Source organism: Sorex fumeus, unplaced genomic scaffold (genome assembly GCF_029834395.1).
Source record: "Sorex fumeus unplaced genomic scaffold, SorFum_2.1 ptg000098l, whole genome shotgun sequence".
NCBI lineage: Eukaryota > Metazoa > Chordata > Mammalia > Eulipotyphla > Soricidae > Sorex > Sorex fumeus.
In genome coordinates, this window is record NW_026606155.1 from 90,468,778 (window position 1) to 90,483,852 (window position 15,075).

The following is a 15,075-nucleotide window of genomic DNA, read 5'->3' on the forward strand; positions in this document are numbered from 1 at the left end:
GACTCTCCACTCCATGCAGGTTTTCCTTACACCACTGATGAATGTCCAAGTAACCCAATGCTGGTTTTCAGCTGCATGTTCACACTCGCAGCCATGCTATACAATTGGCTTTCCACTAAATCCTGATTAGTTCTTGATGTTCCTTCCACACGACCCAGCCTTCAGAAATCATTGGAATCTCCACTAGAGAATGTTCCATTCATTCACTGCGAATCTGGAATTCCTCTGAACCTCCACTCCCGGCAGGTTTTCGTTACACCACTGTTGAATGTCCAAGTAACCCAATGTTTTAAGTGTTTTCTTCACAAGCGCAGTGGTGCTGTTCAATTGGCTATCCACTCAACCCTGGCCAGCTCTACATTTTCCTGTCCACACCACAGAGACTGGAGAAATCATTGTTATCTCCACTACAGAATGTTCCATTCATTCACAGCGAATCTGGAATTCATCTGAATCTCCACTCCCGGCAGGTTTTCGTGACACCACTGGTAAATATCCAAGTAAGCCAATGCTGGTTTTAAGTGGCCTGCTCATACTCTCAGCCGTGCTGTTCAATTTGCTATCCACTCAACCCTCTTCAGCTCCATTTTCCTGTCCACATAACCCAAACTTCTGAAACAATTGGTATCTCCTCCACAGAATGTTCCATTCATTGACTGCAAATCTGAAATTCATCTAATTCTCAACTCCCGTCAGGTTTTCGTTACACCACTTGTGAATGTCCAATTAAGCCAAAGCTGGTTTTCAGTGGCCTGTTCTTACTACGAGACGTGCTGTTCATTTGGCTATCCATTCCACCCTGTTCAGCTCTACATTTTCGTGTCCACAAAACCCAGCCTTCAGAAATCATTGGAATCACCACTAGAGAATGTTCCATTCATTCACTGCGAATCTGGAATTCATCTGAATCTCCACTCCCGGCAGGTTTCCATTGCACCACTGCTGAATGTTCAAGTAACGCAATGATGGTTTTCAGCGGTCTATTCACACTCGAACCCGTGCTGTTCACGGTCTAGCGACTCAACACTGGTGAGTTCTTCTTTTTCCAGTTCAGACAATACAAACCTCAGAAACCATTGCAATCTACACTACAGAATGTTTCATTCATTCACGCGAATCTTGAATTCATCTTGTTCTCCACTCCCAGCAGGTTTTCGTTTCACCACTGGTGAATGTCCAAGCAACCCAAGGCTGGTTTCAGCTGCGTGTTAACACTCGCAGCCGTGCTGTTCAATTGGCTATCCAGTGAACGCTGGTTAGCTCTTGATTTTCCTTCCACACACCGAGCCTTCAGAAATCATTCTTATCTCCACTTCAGAATGTTCCATTCGTTCCCTGCGAATCTGGAATTCCTCTGACTCTCCACACCAGGCAGATTTTCCTAACAACACTGGTGAATGACCAGGTAATCCAATGCTGGTTTTCAGCGGCTGTTCACACTCACAGCCTTGCTGTTCAATTGGCAATCCAGTCAAACCTAGTCAGCTCTTCTTCATTTTCCTGTCCACACAACCCAGCGTTCAGAAATCATTGGAATCTCTACTACAGAAATTTCCATTCATTCACTGTGAATCTGGAAATAATCTGAATCTGCATTCCAGGAAGGCTTTCTTTACACCACTGATGAATGTCCAAGTAATGCAATGCTGCTTCTTAGTGGTCTGTTCACACTCGAAACCGTGCTGTTCATTGGCTATCCACTCAATATCGGTCAGCTCTTCAATATCCTGTCCAGACTATCCAGATTTCTAAATGTTGGCAATCACCACTACAGAATGTTCCATTCAGTCACGCGAATCTGGAATTCATCAGAGTCTCCACTCCTGGAAGGTTTTCGTGACACCACTGGTAAATGTCCAAGGAAGACAATGCTGGTTTTAAGCCGCCTGCTTATACTCTCAGCCGTGCTGTTCAATTTGCTATCCACCCAACCCTATTCAGCTCTACATTTTCCTGTCCTCATAACCCAACCTTCAGAAATAATTGGTATCTCCTCCACAGAATGTTCCGTTCATTCACTGCGAATCTTAAATTCATCTGACTCTCAACTCCCGGCGGGTTATCGTTACACCACTTGTGAATGTCCAAGTAAGCCAATGCTGGTTTTCAGTGGCCTGTTCATACTAAGAGACGTGCTGTTCATTTGGCTATCCACTCCACCCTGTTCAGCTCTACATTTTCGTGTCCACAAAACCCAGCCTTCAGAAATCATTGGAATCACCACTAGAGAATGTTCCATTCATTCACTGCGAATCTGGAATTCATCTGAACCTCCACTCCTGGCAGGTTTTCGTTACGCCACTGGTGAATGTCCAAGTAACTCAATACTGGTTTTCAGAGGCATGTTCAACTCGCAGAAGTGCTGTTCAATGGGCTATCCACTCAATATTGGTCAGCTCTTCATTTTCCTCTCCACACAAACCAGCCTTCAGAAATCATTGGGATCTCCACTACAGACTGTTCCATTCATTCACTGCGATTCTGCAATTCATCGGACTCTCCGCTCCAGGCAGGTTTTCATTACAGCACTGGTGAATGACCAAGTAATCCAATGCTGGTTTTCAGCCGCCTTTTCACACTCGCAGTGTGCTGTTCAATTGTCTAGCCACTCAAACCTGGTCAGCCTTTCATTTTCTTTTCCACAATATCAGACTTCAGAAATCATTGGAATCGCCAGTACAGAATGTTCCATTCATTCACTGCCAATCTGGAATTCATCTGAATCTGCACTCCAGGTAGGCTTTCATTACACCACTTATGAATGTCCAAGTAACACAATGCTGGTTTTCAGCGGTCTGTTCACACTCTAAGCCCTGCTTTTTACTGGGTATCCACACAACTGTGGTCAGCTCTTCATTTTCATGTCCAAACAATCCAGACTTGAGAAATCATTGCAATCTCCAGTACAGAATGTTCCATTCATTCACTGCGAATCTGGAATTCAACTGAATCTCCACTACCTGCAGATTTATCTTACACCACTTGTGAATGTCCAAGTAAAACAATGCTGGTTTTCAGAGGCCTGTTCATGTTCGCAGTCGTGCTGTTCAATTGGCTATCCACTCAACCTGTTTTGCTCCTCATTTTCCTGTGCACACAACCCAGCCTTCAGAAATCATTGTAATCTCCACTACAGGATGTTCCATTCATTCACTGGGAATCTGGAATTCATCTGAATCTGCACTCCACGCAGGCTTTCGTTACACCACTGCTGAAAGTCGAAGTAATGCAATACTGGTTTTCAGTGGTCTGTTCACATTCGAAGCCGAGGCTTTTTACAGGCTATCCACTCAACACTGGTCAGCTCTTCATTTTCGTGTCCCCACAATCCAGATTTCAGAAATCATTGCAATCTCCACTACAGAATGTTCCATTCATTCACTGCGAGTCTGGAGTTTATCTGATTCTCCACTCCCGCCTGGTTAACATTACACCACTTGTGAATGTCCAAGTAAGCCAATGCCGGTTTTCAGAGGCCTGTTCATACTCGCAGCCGTGCTGTTTAATTGACAATTCACTCCACCCTGTTCAGCTCTTCATTGTCCCACCACACTACCAGCCTTCAGAAATCTTTGTTATCTCCACTACAGAATGTTCCATTCATTCACTGCGAATCTGGAATTCATCTGACTCTCAACTCCACGCAGGTTTTCATTACACCACTGTTGAATGTCCAAGTAACCCAATGCTGGTTTTCAGCGGCCTGTTCATATTCGCAGCCCTGCTGTTTACTTGGCTATCGATTCAAGCCTGGTCAGCTCTTCATTTTCCTGTCCACACAACACAGGCTTCAGAAATCATTGGAATCTCCTCTACAGAATGTTCCATTCATTCACTGCGAATGTGGAATTCAACTGACTCTCCACTCCATGCAGGTTTTCCTTACACCACTGATGAATGTCCAAGTAACCCAATGCTGGTTTTCAGCTGCATGTTCACACTCGCAGCCATGCTATACAATTGGCTTTCCACTAAATCCTGATTAGTTCTTGATGTTCCTTCCACACGACCCAGCCTTCAGAAATCATTGGAATCTCCACTAGAGAATGTTCCATTCATTCACTGCGAATCTGGAATTCCTCTGAACCTCCACTCCCGGCAGGTTTTCGTTACACCACTGTTGAATGTCCAAGTAACCCAATGTTTTAAGTGTTTTCTTCACAAGCGCAGTGGTGCTGTTCAATTGGCTATCCACTCAACCCTGGCCAGCTCTACATTTTCCTGTCCACACCACAGAGACTGGAGAAATCATTGTTATCTCCACTACAGAATGTTCCATTCATTCACAGCGAATCTGGAATTCATCTGAATCTCCACTCCCGGCAGGTTTTCGTGACACCACTGGTAAATATCCAAGTAAGCCAATGCTGGTTTTAAGTGGCCTGCTCATACTCTCAGCCGTGCTGTTCAATTTGCTATCCACTCAACCCTCTTCAGCTCCATTTTCCTGTCCACATAACCCAAACTTCAGAAGCAATTGGTATCTCCTCCACAGAATGTTCCATTCATTGACTGCAAATCTGAAATTCATCTAATTCTCAACTCCCGTCAGGTTTTCGTTACACCACTTGTGAATGTCCAATTAAGCCAAAGCTGGTTTTCAGTGGCCTGTTCTTACTACGAGACGTGCTGTTCATTTGGCTATCCATTCCACCCTGTTCAGCTCTACATTTTCTTGTCCACAAAACCCAGCCTTCAGAAATCATTGGAATCACCACTAGAGAATGTTCCATGCATTCACTGCGAATCTGGAATTCATCTGAATCTCCACTCCCGGCAGGTTTTCATTGCACCACTGCTGAATGTTCAAGTAACGCAATGATGGTTTTCAGCGGTCTATTCACACTCGAACCCGTGCTGTTCACGGTCTAGCGACTCAACACTGGTGAGTTCTTCTTTTTCCAGTTCAGACAATACAAACCTCAGATACCATTGCAATCTACACTACAGAATGTTTCATTCATTCACGCGAATCTTGAATTCATCTTGTTCTCCACTCCCAGCAGGTTTTCGTTTCACCACTGGTGAATGTCCACGCAACCCAAGGCTGGTTTCAGCTGCGTGTTAACACTCGCAGCCGTGCTGTTCAATTGGCTATCCAGTGAACGCTGGTTAGCTCTTGATTTTCCTTCCACACACCGAGCCATCAGAAATCATTCTTATCTCCACTTCAGAATGTTCCATTCGTTCCCTGCGAATCTGGAATTCCTCTGACTCTCCACACCAGGCAGATTTTCCTAACAACACTGGTGAATGACCAGGTAATCCAATGCTGGTTTTCAGCGGCTGTTCACACTCACAGCGTTGCTGTTCAATTGGCAATCCAGTCAAACCTAGTCAGCTCTTCTTCATTTTCCTGTCCACACAACCCAGCGTTCAGAAATCATTGGAATCTCTACTACAGAAATTTCCATTCATTCACTGTGAATCTGGAAATAATCTGAATCTGCATTCCAGGAAGCCTTTCGTTACACCACTGATGAATGTCCAAGTAATGCAATGCTGCTTCTTAGTGGTCTGTTCACACTCGAAACCGTGCTGTTCATTGGCTATCCACTCAATATCGGTCAGCTCTTCAATATCCTGTCCAGACTATCCAGATTTCTAAATGTTGGCAATCACCACTACAGAATGTTCCATTCAGTCACGCGAATCTGGAATTCATCAGAGTCTCCACTCCTGGAAGGTTTTCGTGACACCACTGGTAAATGTCCAAGGAAGACAATGCTGGTTTTAAGCCGCCTGCTAACACACTCAGCCGTGCTGTTCAATTTGCTATCCACCCAACCCTATTCAGCTCTACATTTTCCTGTCCTCATAACCCAACCTTCAGAAATAATTGGTATCTCCTCCACAGAATGTTCCGTTCATTCACTGCGAATCTTAAATTCATCTGACTCTCAACTCCCGGCGGGTTATCGTTACACCACTTGTGAATGTCCAAGTAAGCCAATGCTGGTTTTCAGTGGCCTGTTCATACTAAGAGACGTGCTGTTCATTTGGCTATCCACTCCACCCTGTTCAGCTCTACATTTTCGTGTCCACAAAACCCAGCCTTCAGAAATCATTGGAATCACCACTAGAGAATGTTCCATTCATTCACTGCGAATCTGGAATTCATCTGAACCTCCACTCCTGGCAGGTTTTTTTTACGCCACTGGTGAATGTCCAAGTAACTCAATACTGGTTTTCAGAGGCATGTTCAACTCGCAGAAGTGCTGTTCAATGGGCTATCCACTCAATATTGGTCAGCTCTTCATTTTCCTCTCCACACAAACCAGCCTTCAGAAATCATTGGGATCTCCACTACAGACTGTTCCATTCATTCACTGCGATTCTGCAATTCATCGGACTCTCTGCTCCAGGCAGGTTTTCATTACAGCACTGGTGAATGACCAAGTAATCCAATGCTGGTTTTCAGCCGCCTTTTCACACTCGCAGTGTGCTGTTCAATTGTCTAGCCACTCAAACCTGGTCAGCCTTTCATTTTCTTTTCCACAATATCAGACTTCAGAAATCATTGGAATCGCCAGTACAGAATGTTCCATTCATTCACTGCCAATCTGGAATTCATCTGAATCTGCACTCCAGGTAGGCTTTCATTACACCACTTATGAATGTCCAAGTAACACAATGCTGGTTTTCAGCGGTCTGTTCACACTCTAAGCCCTGCTTTTTACTGGGTATCCACACAACTGTGGTCAGCTCTTCATTTTCATGTCCAAACAATCCAGACTTGAGAAATCATTGCAATCTCCAGTACAGAATGTTCCATTCATTCACTGCGAATCTGGAATTCAACTGAATCTCCACTACCTGCAGATTTATCTTACACCACTTGTGAATGTCCAAGTAAAACAATGCTGGTTTTCAGAGGCCTGTTCATGTTCGCAGTCGTGCTGTTCAATTGGCTATCCACTCAACCTGTTTTGCTCCTCATTTTCCTGTGCACACAACCCAGCCTTCAGAAATCATTGTAATCTCCACTACAGGATGTTCCATTCATTCACTGGGAATCTGGAATTCATCTGAATCTGCACTCCACGCAGGCTTTCGTTACACCACTGCTGAAAGTCGAAGTAATGCAATACTGGTTTTCAGTGGTCTGTTCACATTCGAAGCCGAGGCTTTTTACAGGCTATCCACTCAACACTGGTCAGCTCTTCATTTTCGTGTCCCCACAATCCAGATTTCAGAAATCATTGCAATCTCCACTACAGAATGTTCCATTCATTCACTGCGAGTCTGGAGTTTATCTGATTCTCCACTCCCGCCTGGTTAACATTACACCACTTGTGAATGTCCAAGTAAGCCAATGCTGGTTTTCAGAGGCCTGTTCATACTCGCAGCCGTGCTGTTTAATTGACAATTCACTCCACCCTGTTCAGCTCTTCATTGTCCCACCACACTACCAGCCTTCAGAAATCTTTGTTATCTCCACTACAGAATGTTCCATTCATTCACTGCGAATCTGGAATTCATCTGACTCTCAACTCCACGCAGGTTTTCATTGCACCACTGTTGAATGTCCAAGTAACCCAATGCTGGTTTTCAGCGGCCTGTTCATATTCGCAGCCCTGCTGTTTACTTGGCTATCGATTCAAGCCTGGTCAGCTCTTCATTTTCCTGTCCACACAACACAGGCTTCAGAAATCATTGGAATCTCCTCTACAGAATGTTCCATTCATTCACTGCGAATGTGGAATTCAACTGACTCTCCACTCCATGCAGGTTTTCCTTACACCACTGATGAATGTCCAAGTAACCCAATGCTGGTTTTCAGCTGCATGTTCACACTCGCAGCCATGCTATACAATTGGCTTTCCCCTAAATCCTGATTAGTTCTTGATTTTCCTTCCACACGACCCAGCCTTCAGAAATCATTGGAATCTCCACTAGAGAATGTTCCATTCATTCACTGCGAATCTGGAATTCCTCTGAACCTCCACTCCCGGCAGGTTTTCGTTACACCACTGTTGAATGTCCAAGTAACCCAATGTTTTAAGTGTTTTCTTCACAAGCGCAGTGGTGCTGTTCAATTGGCTATCCACTCAACCCTGGCCAGCTCTACATTTTCCTGTCCACACCACAGAGACTGGAGAAATCATTGTTATCTCCACTACAGAATGTTCCATTCATTCACAGCGAATCTGGAATTCATCTGAATCTCCACTCCCGGCAGGTTTTCGTGACACCACTGGTAAATATCCAAGTAAGCCAATGCTGGTTTTAAGTGGCCTGCTCATACTCTCAGCCGTGCTGTTCAATTTGCTATCCACTCAACCCTCTTCAGCTCCATTTTCCTGTCCACATAACCCAAACTTCAGAAACAATTGGTATCTCCTCCACAGAATGTTCCAGTCATTGACTGCAAATCTGAAATTCATCTAATTCTCAACTCCCGTCAGGTTTTCGTTACACCACTTGTGAATGTCCAATTAAGCCAAAGCTGGTTTTCAGTGGCCTGTTCTTACTACGAGACGTGCTGTTCATTTGGCTATCCATTCCACCCTGTTCAGCTCTACATTTTCGTGTCCACAAAACCCAGCCTTCAGAAATCATTGGAATCACCACTAGAGAATGTTCCATGCATTCACTGCGAATCTGGAATTCATCTGAATCTCCACTCCCGGCAGGTTTTCATTGCACCACTGCTGAATGTTCAAGTAACGCAATGATGGTTTTCAGCGGTCTATTCACACTCGAACCCGTGCTGTTCACGGTCTAGCGACTCAACACTGGTGAGTTCTTCTTTTTCCAGTTCAGACAATACAAACCTCAGAAACCATTGCAATCTACACTACAGAATGTTTCATTCATTCACGCGAATCTTGAATTCATCTTGTTCTCCACTCCCAGCAGGTTTTCGTTTCACCACTGGTGAATGTCCAAGCAACCCAAGGCTGGTTTCAGCTGCGTGTTAACACTCGCAGCCGTGCTGTTCAATTGGCTATCCAGTGAACGCTGGTTAGCTCTTGATTTTCCTTCCACACACCGAGCCTTCAGAAATCATTCTTATCTCCACTTCAGAATGTTCCATTCGTTCCCTGCGAATCTGGAATTCCTCTGACTCTCCACACCAGGCAGATTTTCCTAACAACACTGGTGAATGACCAGGTAATCCAATGCTGGTTTTCAGCGGCTGTTCACACTCACAGCCTTGCTGTTCAATTGGCAATCCAGTCAAACCTAGTCAGCTCTTCTTCATTTTCCTGTCCACACAACCCAGCGTTCAGAAATCATTGGAATCTCTACTACAGAAATTTCCATTCATTCACTGTGAATCTGGAAATAATCTGAATCTGCATTCCAGGAAGGCTTTCGTTACACCACTGATGAATGTCCAAGTAATGCAATGCTGCTTCTTAGTGGTCTGTTCACACTCGAAACCGTGCTGTTCATTGGCTATCCACTCATTATCGGTCAGCTCTTCAATATCCTGTCCAGACTATCCAGATTTCTAAATGTTGGCAATCACCACTACAGAATGTTCCATTCAGTCACGCGAATCTGGAATTCATCAGAGTCTCCACTCCTGGAAGGTTTTCGTGACAACACTGGTAAATGTCCAAGGAAGACAATGCTGGTTTTAAGCCGCCTGCTAACACACACAGCCGTGCTGTTCAATTTGCTATCCACCCAACCCTATTCAGCTCTACATTTTCCTGTCCTCATAACCCAACCTTCAGAAATAATTGGTATCTCCTCCACAGAATGTTCCGTTCATTCACTGCGAATCTTAAATTCATCTGACTCTCAACTCCCGGCGGGTTATCGTTACACCACTTGTGAATGTCCAAGTAAGCCAATGCTGGTTTTCAGTGGCCTGTTCATACTAAGAGACGTGCTGTTCATTTGGCTATCCACTCCACCCTGTTCAGCTCTACATTTTCGTGTCCACAAAACCCAGCCTTCAGAAATCATTGGAATCACCACTAGAGAATGTTCCATTCATTCACTGCGAATCTGGAATTCATCTGAACCTCCACTCCTGGCAGGTTTTCGTTACGCCACTGGTGAATGTCCAAGTAACTCAATACTGGTTTTCAGAGGCATGTTCAACTCGCAGAAGTGCTGTTCAATGGGCTATCCACTCAATATTGGTCAGCTCTTCATTTTCCTCTCCACACAAACCAGCCTTCAGAAATCATTGGGATCTCCACTACAGACTGTTCCATTCATTCACTGCGATTCTGCAATTCATCTGACTCTCCGCTCCAGGCAGGTTTTCATTACAGCACTGGTGAATGACCAAGTAATCCAATGCTGGTTTTCAGCCGCCTTTTCACACTCGCAGTGTGCTGTTCAATTGTCTAGCCACTCAAACCTGGTCAGCCTTTCATTTTCTTTTCCACAATATCAGACTTCAGAAATCATTGGAATCGCCAGTACAGAATGTTCCATTCATTCACTGCCAATCTGGAATTCATCTGAATCTGCACTCCAGGTAGGCTTTCATTACACCACTTATGAATGTCCAAGTAACACAATGCTGGTTTTCAGCGGTCTGTTCACACTCTAAGCCCTGCTTTTTACTGGGTATCCACACAACTGTGGTCAGCTCTTCATTTTCATGTCCAAACAATCCAGACTTGAGAAATCATTGCAATCTCCAGTACAGAATGTTCCATTCATTCACTGCGAATCTGGAATTCAACTGAATCTCCACTACCTGCAGATTTATCTTACACCACTTGTGAATGTCCAAGTAAAACAATGCTGGTTTTCAGAGGCCTGTTCATGTTCGCAGTCGTGCTGTTCAATTGGCTATCCACTCAACCTGTTTTGCTCCTCATTTTCCTGTGCACACAACCCAGCCTTCAGAAATCATTGTAATCTCCACTACAGGATGTTCCATTCATTCACTGGGAATCTGGAATTCATCTGAATCTGCACTCCACGCAGGCTTTCGTTACACCACTGCTGAAAGTCGAAGTAATGCAATACTGGTTTTCAGTGGTCTGTTCACATTCGAAGCCGAGGCTTTTTACAGGCTATCCACTCAACACTGGTCAGCTCTTCATTTTCGTGTCCCCACAATCCAGATTTCAGAAATCATTGCAATCTCCACTACAGAATGTTCCATTCATTCACTGCGAGTCTGGAGTTTATCTGATTCTCCACTCCCGCCTGGTTAACATTACGCCACTTGTGAATGTCCAAGTAAGCCAATGCCGGTTTTCAGAGGCCTGTTCATACTCGCAGCCGTGCTGTTTAATTGACAATTCACTCCACCCTGTTCAGCTCTTCATTGTCCCACCACACTACCAGCCTTCAGAAATCTTTGTTATCTCCACTACAGAATGTTCCATTCATTCACTGCGAATCTGGAATTCATCTGACTCTCAACTCCACGCAGGTTTTCATTACACCACTGTTGAATGTCCAAGTAACCCAATGCTGGTTTTCAGCGGCCTGTTCATATTCGCAGCCCTGCTGTTTACTTGGCTATCGATTCAAGCCTGGTCAGCTCTTCATTTTCCTGTCCACACAACACAGGCTTCAGAAATCATTGGAATCTCCTCTACAGAATGTTCCATTCATTCACTGCGAATGTGGAATTCAACTGACTCTCCACTCCATGCAGGTTTTCCTTACACCACTGATGAATGTCCAAGTAACCCAATGCTGGTTTTCAGCTGCATGTTCACACTCGCAGCCATGCTATACAATTGGCTTTCCACTAAATCCTGATTAGTTCTTGATGTTCCTTCCACACTACCCAGCCTTCAGAAATCATTGGAATCTCCACTAGAGAATGTTCCATTCATTCACTGCGAATCTGGAATTCCTCTGAACCTCCACTCCCGGCAGGTTTTCGTTACACCACTGTTGAATGTCCAAGTAACCCAATGTTTTAAGTGTTTTCTTCACAAGCGCAGTGGTGCTGTTCAATTGGCTATCCACTCAACCCTGGCCAGCTCTACATTTTCCTGTCCACACCACAGAGACTGGAGAAATCATTGTTATCTCCACTACAGAATGTTCCATTCATTCACAGCGAATCTGGAATTCATCTGAATCTCCACTCCCGGCAGGTTTTCGTGACACCACTGGTAAATATCCAAGTAAGCCAATGCTGGTTTTAAGTGGCCTGCTCATACTCTCAGCCGTGCTGTTCAATTTGCTATCCACTCAACCCTCTTCAGCTCCATTTTCCTGTCCACATAACCCAAACTTCTGAAACAATTGGTATCTCCTCCACAGAATGTTCCATTCATTGACTGCAAATCTGAAATTCATCTAATTCTCAACTCCCGTCAGGTTTTCGTTACACCACTTGTGAATGTCCAATTAAGCCAAAGCTGGTTTTCAGTGGCCTGTTCTTACTACGAGACGTGCTGTTCATTTGGCTATCCATTCCACCCTGTTCAGCTCTACATTTTCGTGTCCACAAAACCCAGCCTTCAGAAATCATTGGAATCACCACTAGAGAATGTTCCATGCATTCACTGCGAATCTGGAATTCATCTGAATCTCCACTCCCGGCAGGTTTTCATTGCACCACTGCTGAATGTTCAAGTAACGCAATGATGGTTTTCAGCGGTCTATTCACACTCGAACCCGTGCTGTTCACGGTCTAGCGACTCAACACTGGTGAGTTCTTCTTTTTCCAGTTCAGACAATACAAACCTCAGAAACCATTGCAATCTACACTACAGAATGTTTCATTCATTCACGCGAATCTTGAATTCATCTTGTTCTCCACTCCCAGCAGGTTTTCGTTTCACCACTGGTGAATGTCCAAGCAACCCAAGGCTGGTTTCAGCTGCGTGTTAACACTCGCAGCCGTGCTGTTCAATTGGCTATCCAGTGAACGCTGGTTAGCTCTTGATTTTCCTTCCACACACCGAGCCTTCAGAAATCATTCTTATCTCCACTTCAGAATGTTCCATTCGTTCCCTGCGAATCTGGAATTCCTCTGACTCTCCACACCAGGCAGATTTTCCTAACAACACTGGTGAATGACCAGGTAATCCAATGCTGGTTTTCAGCGGCTGTTCACACTCACAGCCTTGCTGTTCAATTGGCAATCCAGTCAAACCTAGTCAGCTCTTCTTCATTTTCCTGTCCACACAACCCAGCGTTCAGAAATCATTGGAATCTCTACTACAGAAATTTCCATTCATTCACTGTGAATCTGGAAATAATCTGAATCTGCATTCCAGGAAGGCTTTCTTTACACCACTGATGAATGTCCAAGTAATGCAATGCTGCTTCTTAGTGGTCTGTTCACACTCGAAACCGTGCTGTTCATTGGCTATCCACTCAATATCGGTCAGCTCTTCAATATCCTGTCCAGACTATCCAGATTTCTAAATGTTGGCAATCACCACTACAGAATGTTCCATTCAGTCACGCGAATCTGGAATTCATCAGAGTCTCCACTCCTGGAAGGTTTTCGTGACACCACTGGTAAATGTCCAAGGAAGACAATGCTGGTTTTAAGCCGCCTGCTTATACTCTCAGCCGTGCTGTTCAATTTGCTATCCACCCAACCCTATTCAGCTCTACATTTTCCTGTCCTCATAACCCAACCTTCAGAAATAATTGGTATCTCCTCCACAGAATGTTCCGTTCATTCACTGCGAATCTTAAATTCATCTGACTCTCAACTCCCGGCGGGTTATCGTTACACCACTTGTGAATGTCCAAGTAAGCCAATGCTGGTTTTCAGTGGCCTGTTCATACTAAGAGACGTGCTGTTCATTTGGCTATCCACTCCACCCTGTTCAGCTCTACATTTTCGTGTCCACAAAACCCAGCCTTCAGAAATCATTGGAATCACCACTAGAGAATGTTCCATTCATTCACTGCGAATCTGGAATTCATCTGAACCTCCACTCCTGGCAGGTTTTCGTTACGCCACTGGTGAATGTCCAAGTAACTCAATACTGGTTTTCAGAGGCATGTTCAACTCGCAGAAGTGCTGTTCAATGGGCTATCCACTCAATATTGGTCAGCTCTTCATTTTCCTCTCCACACAAACCAGCCTTCAGAAATCATTGGGATCTCCACTACAGACTGTTCCATTCATTCACTGCGATTCTGCAATTCATCGGACTCTCCGCTCCAGGCAGGTTTTCATTACAGCACTGGTGAATGACCAAGTAATCCAATGCTGGTTTTCAGCCGCCTTTTCACACTCGCAGTGTGCTGTTCAATTGTCTAGCCACTCAAACCTGGTCAGCCTTTCATTTTCTTTTCCACAATATCAGACTTCAGAAATCATTGGAATCGCCAGTACAGAATGTTCCATTCATTCACTGCCAATCTGGAATTCATCTGAATCTGCACTCCAGGTAGGCTTTCATTACACCACTTATGAATGTCCAAGTAACACAATGCTGGTTTTCAGCGGTCTGTTCACACTCTAAGCCCTGCTTTTTACTGGGTATCCACACAACTGTGGTCAGCTCTTCATTTTCATGTCCAAACAATCCAGACTTGAGAAATCATTGCAATCTCCAGTACAGAATGTTCCATTCATTCACTGCGAATCTGGAATTCAACTGAATCTCCACTACCTGCAGATTTATCTTACACCACTTGTGAATGTCCAAGTAAAACAATGCTGGTTTTCAGAGGCCTGTTCATGTTCGCAGTCGTGCTGTTCAATTGGCTATCCACTCAACCTGTTTTGCTCCTCATTTTCCTGTGCACACAACCCAGCCTTCAGAAATCATTGTAATCTCCACTACAGGATGTTCCATTCATTCACTGGGAATCTGGAATTCATCTGAATCTGCACTCCACGCAGGCTTTCGTTACACCACTGCTGAAAGTCGAAGTAATGCAATACTGGTTTTCAGTGGTCTGTTCACATTCGAAGCCGAGGCTTTTTACAGGCTATCCACTCAACACTGGTCAGCTCTTCATTTTCGTGTCCCCACAATCCAGATTTCAGAAATCATTGCAATCTCCACTACAGAATGTTCCATTCATTCACTGCGAGTCTGGAGTTTATCTGATTCTCCACTCCCGCCTGGTTAACATTACACCACTTGTGAATGTCCAAGTAAGCCAATGCTGGTTTTCAGAGGCCTGTTCATACTCGCAGCCGTGCTGTTTAAT